We start from the raw sequence: 13,031 nt of genomic DNA, 5'->3' as shown, positions 1-13,031 counted from the left end.
TGTTGCTGCTCTTGGTATCGTTGTTGTTGTGGTTGCAGCTGTTGATTTTATGTTCGTTCCACTAACAAATGCTCGCACAATTCACTGCATCCTGCTAGGACGGCACATTACAGAAATGCACAACACGTTGGCATTTTTAAAATCATAATCTGTTATAAATTAACTATATTGTTGTTATTTGTCTTACGGGACAAACTCTCCTGGGATTATTCGCTAGCGGGTTTTAGATGACGTTAGGTATGCTGTGTAGTTGGGAGTAAACGTAGAGAGCCCCATCGTTTCGATGAAAGTGCTCTCTGCGATTACATCTGGTGATCCAACAGCATTGGTGAAACAAGTCCGAGTCTGCTGATGAGACTCAGAAGGTCAAAACCAGTCATGGGTTTGCTTGCTTAAGCAAATGCTGCGAGATAATATCGCTCTGGTAAGCCAATAGGCCGATGGAATACCCCACCCAAGCTCTGCGGTCCTCTATATATTCAGGCGTCATCAGCCAATTCAGAAGTGTTTACTTGGAACAGAGGTAGTCTCCATTCAGACTCTGTCTTTTCGACAGACCTGTTCTTCACCTGAGGACGGCTGCTTGCGTTGTGACCGAAACGTCGTGAGAATGATTTTATTATGTTTTATTTTTATTATTTTATTATTTCCATTCTACGTGACTTTACCAAAAGAACCAAGAAGAAAAAAAAAGTCTCCACGTTCTTCAAGCGAGTCCTTAACGCCCACGGGCAGGTAGTTTCACAACATGTCGCGTGACCCACCAACCCTCGCTGCCTCCGCAGTGCTGGATCGCAGGCGTGCGCCACCACCGTCCCGCTAAAGCACATGTTTACTTACATGTGGAGATAGAGGACAGAGTTGTGCTTATATATGCTTTGACTTATTATTAGTATTTTCTAATAAGTAGTAGCTCTGTAAAAGCTGATGTTTGTAAATAATTTTACAATTAATTTTAATAGGCTACGATAACGGCGAAGGTCACAATTTGTCGCTTCACGCGTCTAGAACTTCCCTGCCCCGATGTGATGGAAGAATACTTGCATTTCTGCACAACCCCGCTCTCCAAGGTTGGTGACATTCTGTAATTGAAATGCGACTGGCAGAAAAGAGGAGTTCACGTGTTTTCTCGGAAGGTCACGTGTGCAACGTCCTCGTTTGTGGCACCGCGTGCCAACATCAATTTTCTCTCCATTACACTGAAAGGCAGCAGCACCTCTGATCCAGCAAGCGGCAGTATGCGGTGGAGAGGCAGTGGGTCAGGATGCAACGCCTTGTCCACTGAGGCTTGAAATTGAGCCCATATCTGGCAGTTATTAATGACTGTAATTTCCCTCACCTTCTGCAATTGCTTTCCAGGTTGATGTAAACTTGTATTGTGGGCTTATGATAGCCAAAAATAATTACAAAATAAAAAAAATTGTTACATTTTTTTTAGGGGGAGGGGATGGGGGTGGGGAATTAACCCGGATGGTAGAAAAAGTATTCTCTCCCCAACGTTCAATTAATTCGTTATAAGATGTGTTCAATGTGATATGCCCAAAGTCACCCTGCCGTCTCGTGAAGCAAACGCACGAGGCAAATTGTCTACTTACAAAGCTCGTCTTGAAAATCATCAATTTTAAATTGACAAATGCTCATGATCGAGTTATTCAGTTCACCGTATTGGAGATTGCTATTACCACCGGGCCGTCATTACAAGATATTTACTGGAAGGAACAGGCCAGAGCAAGCGGAAGACGACTCTGCTAAATTCGATTTCTGATTTTACAGGCTCGGAGGGAGACAAGATTAATGGAGAAGAGATGTGCAGCTTCAGCGAAACTATCGGTTTCCTATTACACACCCTGTCGCATACTCCGCTGCCTCCAAACACCTGCATTTATCTCCTTTTCTATTAGGTGTTGTAATAAACACATAATTGAAATTCCATGGCACTTATGTCTAATGCCAGAGCAAAAGCCCTGTAAGGCCGCAAAATAGGATAATTGCTGTTATTACAGCGATCTTCTACCTACCCATTTTTCGTCTGTTGATTTTGCGGTCAGATGTCAGCTGCACTGTGCACATCTCTAAGGGTGTTTTTGTCATTTGATATTGTATCGCATAACCGTGTGGAATGATGCAACTAAAATAAAACCCGAGATAATTCTACTGAAAAAGGCGAAATTTTGCACACGGAAAAGGATGGCAAACACTTCAAAAAATGTCCTACGTTTAAAATGGACCTTTTTATAGTTATATAACAAAGTCAAAGATCCCCCATATAGCCTTAACAGACCGTTGGAGCAAGTGCTGTTAGCAAGTACCTATGAAGGGTGACCAACACCACGCCCGGCCGCCTTTGTATTTCCAGTGCTGACGTTTACACACCGCCACAGGCACTCATTCGAGGCTGAATCGACCGAGGAATGACCAGCACCGGTTCAAATATTCATCACGGTCATTGACCGTGAGCGGGTATACGAACTCATGTCGCCGGGTTTGTAGCGTACCACGCTAACTACTGCGCCATCACCCCCCACCTTCCCCACGTATATACATAGTACATAGTACACCATGTGAGACGCGTAGCTCAGCGCAATGCAATATAAAGCCAAGGACCTAAGTTCGATTCCCTACCATGGTTAACATGGGTGGTGAGATTTGAACTAGTCGGGGGTCCCCCATTCAATCACCCGCACTGATTCGGCGTGGTGAAGTACGGTCAATTAACCCTATGACCGACAACGCATGCATAGTAGGCCTTCATTCACCAGTGCACTGACACAGAGGTGTGAGTTATTCGTTCGTGTTAAATGTAGACATAATTTGATCCCTAGCACACCACAGGAAGGAGAGTAGAGTCGTGGATATAATGGATGGGAAAATAATCAGGAATGGGAAGAGAGAATAGGATGGCCGGGAAAAGGATGTTCGAACGGATGTCCCCAAAACGGACAAAGAGGGAGTCACTAAAGATGAGCAGGAAGAAGAAATAAGGAGCACCTGGTCGGAAGAGGAGAAGGAGGAGGAGGAGGGGGAGATGAAATTCCCAGGCCAATATGTTGGAGCTGAGAGGGTGATGGTGGGAGGGGAGGCAAGAGAGGTAGAGAAAGAGGGATGGGGTAAGGAGAGCAGAGCGTGAAATATTTTGTGAAATATTTCATTTAAAAGGGGGGAGGGCGGGTTAACATAAAGCAAAGCATTGAAAAAAACGAAATGATGAACGAAGCAAAGTGCCGACTACACCGAGCATCTTCTTGTTTCCTCTGATCTTAAACAAAGAGAGGGAGCGAGAAACAAGGCGCAAGTAGGAGGTGAGCTGCACGAAACAGCGTCTGTATTCACAGGGAGTGGGGAGAGGAGAGGGATTCAGCGTGGGGCTGGCCATACATAAGTCAAATGATTTGTGGGAGGCTTGAGCTGGAGATATGAGAGATGAGAACACATTCCTGCGGAGGGAGCTGGTAGGAGCGTTGGGTTGCTCGATCAATGGCCAGGGTCAACGGCGGTGTGGTGTATTTTGCAAATATGGCCGACTGTGAGGGCGGGCACAAGCCGGCGTGAGTAGGTTAAACGTTGAGTTTTATAAGGGCACCACGGGGTCACCAGCCCCTCCCCACCCAGCCCCACCCAGCCCCTCCCCACCCTCCCCTCCCCACCCAGCACCTACCCACCCTCCCCACCCAGCCTCTCCCCACCCTCCCCTCTCCACCCAGCCCCACCCCTCCCATTTTTGGATGCACGACGGACGAACGGACACAATAATCCCCTGTGGGCTGGTGTAACCAGGAGGTTCCTACCAGTATTAACGTTGTCCACTAAATACTACAGCGTGTGACTATGAAGTGGACGATACATCTATTCAAATAAAGTATATGGTGAAAGCGTAAGGAGGCCTTCATCCATCAAACAGTGGGTTGACAGATAATGTTATATTTTGTTTGTTGGTTATTGTCGCACATACACGAATGTGCAAGAAGGCGATAAAGATAATACGCTAATTGCCATCGTTCCTCTTCGTCCACTTTTTTTTATTTTGATTATCATTTCAGCCAAAAAAAGGGAAGAACGATTCACAACCACAAATATTTCAGACGACAATTTTCACCCGTTTTAAATATCATCCCAGGACCTAATCAAGGTGTAAAAAAAAGAGCAGGCGGCCAGGTGCACGGGAGAATGCAGGGGGCTGGCAATTGACACGACGCTGCAGGGGGGTTGGTTGTAGGATGGCCGCAGTGTGAGAGAGCGACGACGTTGCTCGCCGCTTATTGGTTTCCAGCCGCTGTGGTAGGAGTCGGTTGCTTTGGCGTCTGAGCGCGGACCGCCCAAGCCTGCTGCGGGGCCCTGCCAGTGGAGTAATGACGGGGTGAAATGAAGTGTGAAATTGAATTCTGGAGCGAGCGAGTGAGAGAGAGCACCGAGCCATCCGTCGCAAGCGCAACTCCGAAGGGCTGCAGCAATCAGCTGCTGCCCGCAGAGGCACGTGCGAACGTTCACTAAATTGTGGTAATTTACTAATTTAATTGAAAGCACGACTGATATGGATCAGAGAGCTCGGCGAAATGGACCACGCTGAATGCTTTATGTAAATTGAGCGCCGCCAAAAATGCAAATAAATGTTTCGAATAAAGCAGCAGCGCTGTTTTGTTCATTTAAAAAAAAAACGGTATAGTCCGAGATAAATTCGGAATTTTCTTAAAATTCTGCTAAGACCTTGCGAAACGCTTTGACAAATATAGTTTCATCATCAGCAGCCACTTCTGGATGAAGTCTGTGCATACAGTCTACCAATTACTGAATGTAATGTTGAACGCGGTAATACTGAAAATGTCTCATTTGCATGGATTTTGGCACCACTACAGTAATGTACTCATAATTACGAACAGTAGATACATCAGTTGTTATTTTAATTCGGAGCTTATAGAACATGTCGGCAACCTTCAATAATTTCAGTAGATAATCTATCAAACCTAAGATAATTTATCTCTCTCAGAATCATGCTTATCCTTTTCTGAAGAGAGTTATTAATACATAATGCGTGATTAATATTTTGTTATATCGCAGAAATTTAACAGTGGAGACACGAACATAAAATGACCTACCTGCAGAATAAACTATATATTCAACGATAGTGTTCATTTTTTAGATTTTAGTTTTACATTACAAGACTGATACTGAATTAAAGAATGATACACGATGGTCAAGAATAATTACCGAGTGGCAGCCAATGAGTGGAATGCGTCCGAAAGATGCGATAGGTTTATACTGGTAGGAACCTCCTGGTTACATCAGCCCACAGGGGATTATTGTGTCCGTCCGTTCGTCGTGCAGGGAGGGGCTGGGTGGGGAGGGGAGGGTAGGGAGGGGAGGGTGGGGAGGGGCTGGGTGGGGAGGGTGGGGCTGGGTGGGGAGGGTGGGGCTGGGCTTGTGCCCGCCCTCACAGTCGGGCATATTTGCGGAATACACCACGCCGCCGTTGACCCTGGCCATTGACCGAGCAACCCAACGTTCCTACCAGCTCCCTCCGCAGGAATGTGTTTATTACGTTCGCTGGACAATGAGAGATGGCCAAAGCTCATGCAGGCCTTTATCCAGCAGTGGATTGACCATGGCTGATGAGTATTGTAACGACTGTATATCAGGTCGCGACAGGAGGCTCGTGCCGAAGTGTACGTGTCGTGACAGATTTCGACTGGAATTTTCATTTTTTTTTAACGTGTTGCTAATTCTGTGTCCACCATGTTAATTATACGTAGAGCGAAATAAATTAAAAAGTCGCGGAAGGTTTGTGCAAAAAAATCGTCTTCTTTCCAGAAATGTTCTCCGACTTTATGAAGTAATGAAATGGTTAATAATAGCTGTTTATACTTACTGAGCACCAATGATGGAAAGGTCAGCGTCGTAAGGGGGCAAGGGAGACAGACAGCTGAACGCTTAAAATCGCGCACGCGGCACATTTACTCAAGCATTACGGCAGATTATTAGCATAATTACACGTGTGTTGCGTGCCCAGCGTAGATTGGATTGTTCACGTGTTACACAGAAGTGCGCTAAGTGCTCAGATTTGCACAGCTGTGCACGATTGCCAATTCTCCGTTCACTCTCTTCACCCTCAAATCTCAATCTGTGGAGGTGGAACAGCCATCTGCTTGCGAGAAATGCCCTCGGATGTCAACCAGGCACGGATTCGTCAACAAACAAAAATAATAACGGGGGAAAAAATGTGTAGAACACTGTGTAGAAGGGGGAATTTATATTAAAGTAAAGCGTTGTAAGCATATATATTATAATAGATGTTATAGCTTAATATTAATATTCTTTTTGGTACATTGCTCTGCTATGTTAAACCAAAATATCTTGTATTTTATACACATTACTATTTTAAGTGACGGCAATTCACGTGAATTTGATTTTACGCGAATCGCTCTGCGACGCATGCCTTTGTAATCTATGTTGCGCTATATGACCATTGATTGATTGGGAAAGGCGAGAGAAGGGGGGGAGGGGTGAAACAATCCAGTCCTGTTACATTTTATCTGCGATGTGATCTTAAATTTCCAAGGAGATCGATTGAACAGCTGTCATCGTGCGCCACGGTAGCCGGGGTTCAGGATCGGGGGTGACGACGAGGGAGAGGCCGTGGGCGACGGGGGGGGGGGTGGCTCGATGAGGGTTGGTAGGCACAGGAGCTGCACAAAAAGTGCCCAAGAAGAGCGGACTCAAGATAAATGTTTCCGCTTTGCTTTATTAGAGGTACAATGCTGGCAGGAGAATGGCTGTGTAGCGGGAGGGAGGTATGATAAAAACGGTGGCAGGCTCATCCATCTCGTCACCCTTTTTATGGAGCCTGCACCAGGCAGATAAGCCCCGAGTCCACACCACGAAATAAACGATTCCGGGGTATTAGTGCGGTGACTCTTGATTGCAGAGAAGAAGAAGAATAAGAAAACATCTTTGAAGACTTCTTTTGTGGTGAGCTACAGAGCGTCTCAATGCCTGGCATCTCTTATCTGGAAATATGCATGGTAATGCTCACAAAGAAAAAAGCATTGCTGCACACATGCATTTTTTTTCTTACTAATGACATTGATAACGTATAAAGGAAGTTTAGATTGTGGTTATTTTGAAGATAACCAGAAACAAACGTGGCAGTCCAACACAAAATTTAACATTGCTGCAGGTACACATTATAAATGATTATAATGTCTCATAACATTGAGCAATTAGTTTCACTTACTGATAGACCACAGTATTTGAAATGTTAACCTTGAATATCCTAAATACATTCACAATAGTAATCAGCCACATTACATTTCGAGTGTTTCAATGCCATTAAAAATAGTGCAATATTAATTCCATTACACTTTCTGGATTAATAATCCTAATGTTTGCAATTAAGATACTAAACCAATAACTTGGTACAATCTCTTTGCCATAATCTTATTGGCTTGTCTAGCATGCCTTTTTTCTGTAGTGTTGATATTTTACATGTCGAATGCTGTGTGATCTTGCAATAAAAGACGTATTGTAAAAAATATGAATTACTGTATTTGTAGTTTTACATTATTAACTGTTATTATTCAAGCTGCATTGTAATACAGAGGGCGTATGCACAAGCAGGGACTGCAAAAATATCTCGTAGCAATTTACTGTGAATTCGCTGTTAAGGAAATATTTATAAAGTTCTTTAGGTCTATTAAGCAAAGATATAGAATTGTGGGGAAATGGGGTCACAGTGCACAGTACGGCAGGTTAATCCAAGTTCTTGCGCTTACTCTGATTGCAATGTGAGAGGCCTTTTCATACCTTTAGACTCTTGGTCCAAGCAGGATGCGCGAAAATAAACGTTTATTTTCAGATTACTGTATATGAAAACAGATTCTGATTTTATATATACAAATAAAAAGCTTATTTTTATATGTATAGTTGAATGGGGGCATACTCGATGTTCTATTGCTGTGCCCTGACAGCCAAGTGAAACACTTACCCTACCTTCCACTATCGTCTATCCAGCTTGATGTGCAATATAAACAAACATTTAATTTATATATTCTTTATATTTTTTCCATGAAAAATACTAATCCAGCAAGCTTTTCAGGACACAATCTAATGACAGCCAGTAAAACCTAATTAAATTTTTGTTGTACTATTTAACCCCCCTCCCCCCCCACCTAAAAAAGTGCATGTATTATATTACTACAATACAGGCAATGTGCCTGTATTGTGACTGGTTCCTTGAAAAGAAATGCCATTTCAATTCTTTTTTTACCATGTGAAACATTGTTTTCAACCCTCTACAATAAATGTAAGGAACAAAAATATGCAGGCCGTGCCACTTTGCATGAACTGTATACCTTTTGACAGCTGATGCCCTTTGTGCCACAGCTTTGCGCATTGGGGGCAGACGGTCACAGGTGGAAGTGGGATTCGGCATCGAGACGTTGAGTTTCGAAGTAGGTCATCGCCTGGTGGATACAGCGGCAGCCTGCTCCTCCCAGTCTTGAAGGTCGATGTTTCCACGCTTCAAGGAGGACTTGAGGGTGTCTTTGAACTGCTTCCATTATCCTCCCCTCGTCAGCTACCCATTGGAGAGCTGGGAGAAAAGTATCCGGTGGGGAAGGTAGTTCTCAGGCACGTGAATTCAGTGGCCAGTCCATCTGAATTGTTTTTGTTTATAAGTATTGCTTCGATACTGGTGGTGTCAGCTTGGAGGACACTCGCATTGGTGCAGCGATCTTCCCACTTGATCCCCACGATTTGGCAGAGGCAGTGCTGATGGCGGCGCTCAAGCGCAGTGATATGGCACTGGTACGTTGTCCACGTTTCGCTGAAGTAAAGGAGTGTTGGGTTGACAACAGCCTGGTCAACTAGGAGCTTGTTGTTCTGCGGAGATGGTTGTGATCGAAGATGTGCTGGCGCAGTTTGTAGAAGGTGGTTCTGGTGCACAGGACTCCGTGTTGGATCTCCCCGTCGACGGTGGCCGTTTTGGAGAGATGACTACCGAGGTAAGGGAAATATTCCACGTATTCAAGGGCCTCTCCAACGATTATATCTAGTCGGGGGGATGCTTGACTGGTCCGATGGTGGTTGGTGGAGGACCTTGGTAGTATTAATGTTCAAGGTTAAGCCAAGTCTCTTACATGCAGAGTTGAATACAACGAGGGCCATCTGGATGTTCTGCGTGGAGTGAGCCACCACGCAGCAGTCGTCTGCAAACTGCAGGTCGTGGATGTCCTTCGTGAACAGCTTTTTCTTTGCCCAGAAACGTCCGAGGTTGAATAGCTTCCCGTCCTGACGGTACTGGATGCTGATGCCAGATGGAAGACGACCGTGGACGAAGAGGGTGACCACGACCAGATAGATGGTGAATAAAGTGGGGGCAATCACTCAGCCACAATTAACATCCGTTTCAGATCCCCCGCTCAGCACGGTGGCAGTCATGTCGTGCAGGAGCCGCAAGATGGTGACACACTTCTCTGGACAGCCAAGGCATTGGAGGACACTGCAAAGGTCTTCCCTGTTGAGGGAATCAAATGCCTTGGTTAGGTTGACGAATGCCAAGAACAGTTCTTGATGCTGCTCCCGACTCCTTTTCTTGAACCTGTCGGGCAACGAAGACCATATCTGCAGTGCCCCGGGATGGTCGGAATTCACACCACGTCTCCGGCAGGACCTCCTGGCTTAAGGTACTGGCATCAGCAAGATCGACAGGCAAAGTCAGGCACACAGAGGGAGCTCTAGGGAGAACCTGAGAAGGGTATCTGGTCTACCTTTATATGCTGGTCAGACATCTTGGAAGAAGTGGGAGTACCTACACTTTACCCCACCACACGCGACCTACCAATCGATTCATTCATACTCACATTTTACAGTACATTTAATTCCAGTTCATTCCGTTCAACTGCAAGGAAATGACTACATTCTTTGTTAACTGCTCTGGCTGGTATGGGAAAAGTATAGCTGAAATAAAAACTGCTAAGCACATAAGCTGATTTCCTTGTGTAAGTGATGACTGTCACTCAGATGTGGGTCTTATGAAATGCCAGCTGGAAAGCTCATTTTATTTGCCCTAAGCAGTGATCAAAATTACTGCGAAAAGATAAGCAGTGGCCTATTTACGACGAGGGCAACATCACGATTTGCTCCAAATATGGATGTTATAATTAAGATTAGAGTTGGAGTCCCATTGTGGAATCAATTCTAATTATCTGAAGCCAACACAAAACGTATCCGCACGTCCAGTAACTTGCAGCCCTTTGTCAATCCGCTGCTGGCTGGGGGAAGCAGGACACGGATCAGGTCTCACTCGCCACTAACGTCGTTAGTCATGGCTGGCAGTCTGATGAAAAACACTAATAAGTAAATAAATACGAATTCTCTTTCGTCGTAATTAGAGGTCATAAAGGTACGTGCGATGCCACAACTCACCGTGAAATATGTAAATATTTGCTTCCACGTGCCAACCAATCGAGAACTGGACGTCTCCTTCAGCTGTGAAACAACAAGCACGGCATGGAGGATCCTGTCTCTAAGAGGATTAGAAGAAGCCTTCGCGTTCTGTCTCTCACCTCTCCGCGCACGGATTAGTCGACGCAGTCGCTATGCTTTTCACAGTAACGCATTTAATTCATGCCTCGCCGAATGCAGCTTATCCCAATATTATTTCTGAATCATCCTGCGCAAATCAGCTCACATTTGCCTTGTTTGTATTAATGTATTGAAATGAATTGCGATATTTGGATATTTATACTGAATCACAAAGGATTTTTCTCCTTAATTTTAGCCAATAAATTTGGAATTATTTTCTACATTTAAATCAACATGGCTCAATAAATTAAGATCATGATGCCCATGTTTTCACGAAGAATCAGACTCGCACGCGTCTCTATCGTCTTGCCGCTGACGGCAGTCAACTATAAGAGGATTCTACTAAGACACCATTGTTGTGCCATATGCCTGCACCCTGTGCAACATGACAGGGAAAGAAAGAGAGATTTACCGAGGCAAGACATGTTAGTTTAATCAAGTGTTTACATGTACTACTCCTCAGCTGACTATAAATAGTTGGCAAAAGGTGCCAGACGGGCGAGCACCGCTCAGTTTTAACATGGAACGACCAACATCTGGCAATGTGAGTATGGGGTCACATGCATTATTAGTGATATTGCTTTGGATTAAACGTATTAACAGTGTGCAGATGTGAAAAACCGCTAACGTTTTTCAAACTCAAGACAGAGATACCATCATGTTTAAATATAATCAACCAGATGATGTAATTTAACACAATAATTCCATGTCCTTACACATTAATTATGCTTTGAATATTTAGTTTCAATCAAACTGTTTATTATTTATACTCACATCACCTACTTAACGTACAATTTACGTTACGGTGTATTACAATGTACCACGTATGCAATGTTATGCTATTCAAATTGATTACGATGAAAAAATATTTTATCTTCGTTTTTTTTAAAGCTAAGCATGAAAGTTGGGTCACAAAATATGATCAGCAAGGGTCACGCGTTGTTTTGAGGACGCCTTAACAAGCGGGTGTACGGACGCAAGATTGAGGTTTCAGGAATTAAGAACATGCCTGGTGCAGATGCTGAGATAAACAGTTCACAGTTCATAGAAGTCTGCCTGTTGGTACGCTGTTGAACTGAGTATCTCGACATCTGCCCTGTGCTCTGTCTACAACACCCAAGTGGTGAAGAAGATAACAAATATATCATTAAATTACATTCTGAAATGCAATTCGTTGCTTTACATAGGCCGCCAAATGAGAAATATTCTTAAATCCTCCACACCTCTTTACAGCAGTTAGTCATTCGGCAGGTCGCAAGATGTATTGCCAGCGTGGAAGAGTAGGTCAACATACCTTCTCTATAGAAACTCTAGATCTCTCTGAATTGAAGGTCCTTCTTCCAGCAGTCGTGTGAGCAAGCAATTGCATGGCTTCACCTTTACCTTTCAGATATATATGGTTTTGGTTCTTGCGTACAAGTGATTCAAGGCCGGCCTTTATACTGGTAAATTCATACATCTCCAAAAAGTGAGATGCAGTCATTTTCATATGTCCGTTCATAATATAAAAAATTTTGAACAAAATTTCCTTGATGCTGAGATTAATGATATACACATAGTATTTCGTATGGATATATATTTCAAGTACATACTGCCAAAAATGAAATGGTCTCTTCAATAATGTATCATAATCGTGACATCGCTGGAATGACTCATAACCTGAGTGTGTCTAGAACCATAGTTTAACTGTAAACCCTATCAATCAAAATTGTTGAACTATGTATCTGGATGCGTTCTTTATGATGAAGCAACAATGTTCATACTGCAAAATGACTACGCTCAATTTTGCATAGTGGTTTAAACCTTTGGTGTTACTCATTTACCTGAATCCCAAATTTGCACTCTTAATTTCATGTAATTAACTTTTTTGGTAAACGTTCAAGAAATCTGAGATGGTTACTATTTCTCAATTTTATCTGTGCCTTTTTTGCTATCCAATGTTTGTTAAACATATTGTCAATTGAATAGTTTTGGTAAAAGTGTGCTTTAAAGTCTGGCTCTCCGATCAAATATATTTTTGGAATGTATTCCTGCAACCTCCGTGGAGCTGTTCGATTTTTTTTTCCTAAATGTTTTTACTCAAGGCACGGTTCATGAGGTCTTGATGTCCACCGAGTAAAATGTCTTAAGTCCACGAAGGCAAGGTGAAATTGTAGCCTATGCATTCGTCTTTTTCTAGATCTGATAGTACTGTACCGTACGTATTCGAAAAATGTAAAAGTGTGCATGGAGCGGTGTACGCTCAGAATTACATATAAGACACATGGATCAGATAACATACGTGCGTTAGATACATCATATTGACTGTTTAAAAAAATTAAGTGAGGTTGAGGAGAACACATTGCTGTAGGGCATGGCTGTTGGTTGAGATGAATGATGAGAGTGGAGCCAAAGGAAGAACACGTCCCGGAGAATGACCACTGTCGAGATGGGAGCGATGAGATTGTTCTTGTGGA

This window comes from Lampetra fluviatilis, chromosome 7 (assembly GCF_964198595.1).
Source record: "Lampetra fluviatilis chromosome 7, kcLamFluv1.1, whole genome shotgun sequence".
NCBI classification, from domain to species: domain Eukaryota; kingdom Metazoa; phylum Chordata; class Hyperoartia; order Petromyzontiformes; family Petromyzontidae; genus Lampetra; species Lampetra fluviatilis.
The sequence above is the reverse complement of the archived record's forward strand: the minus strand, read 5'-3'. Positions refer to the sequence as shown.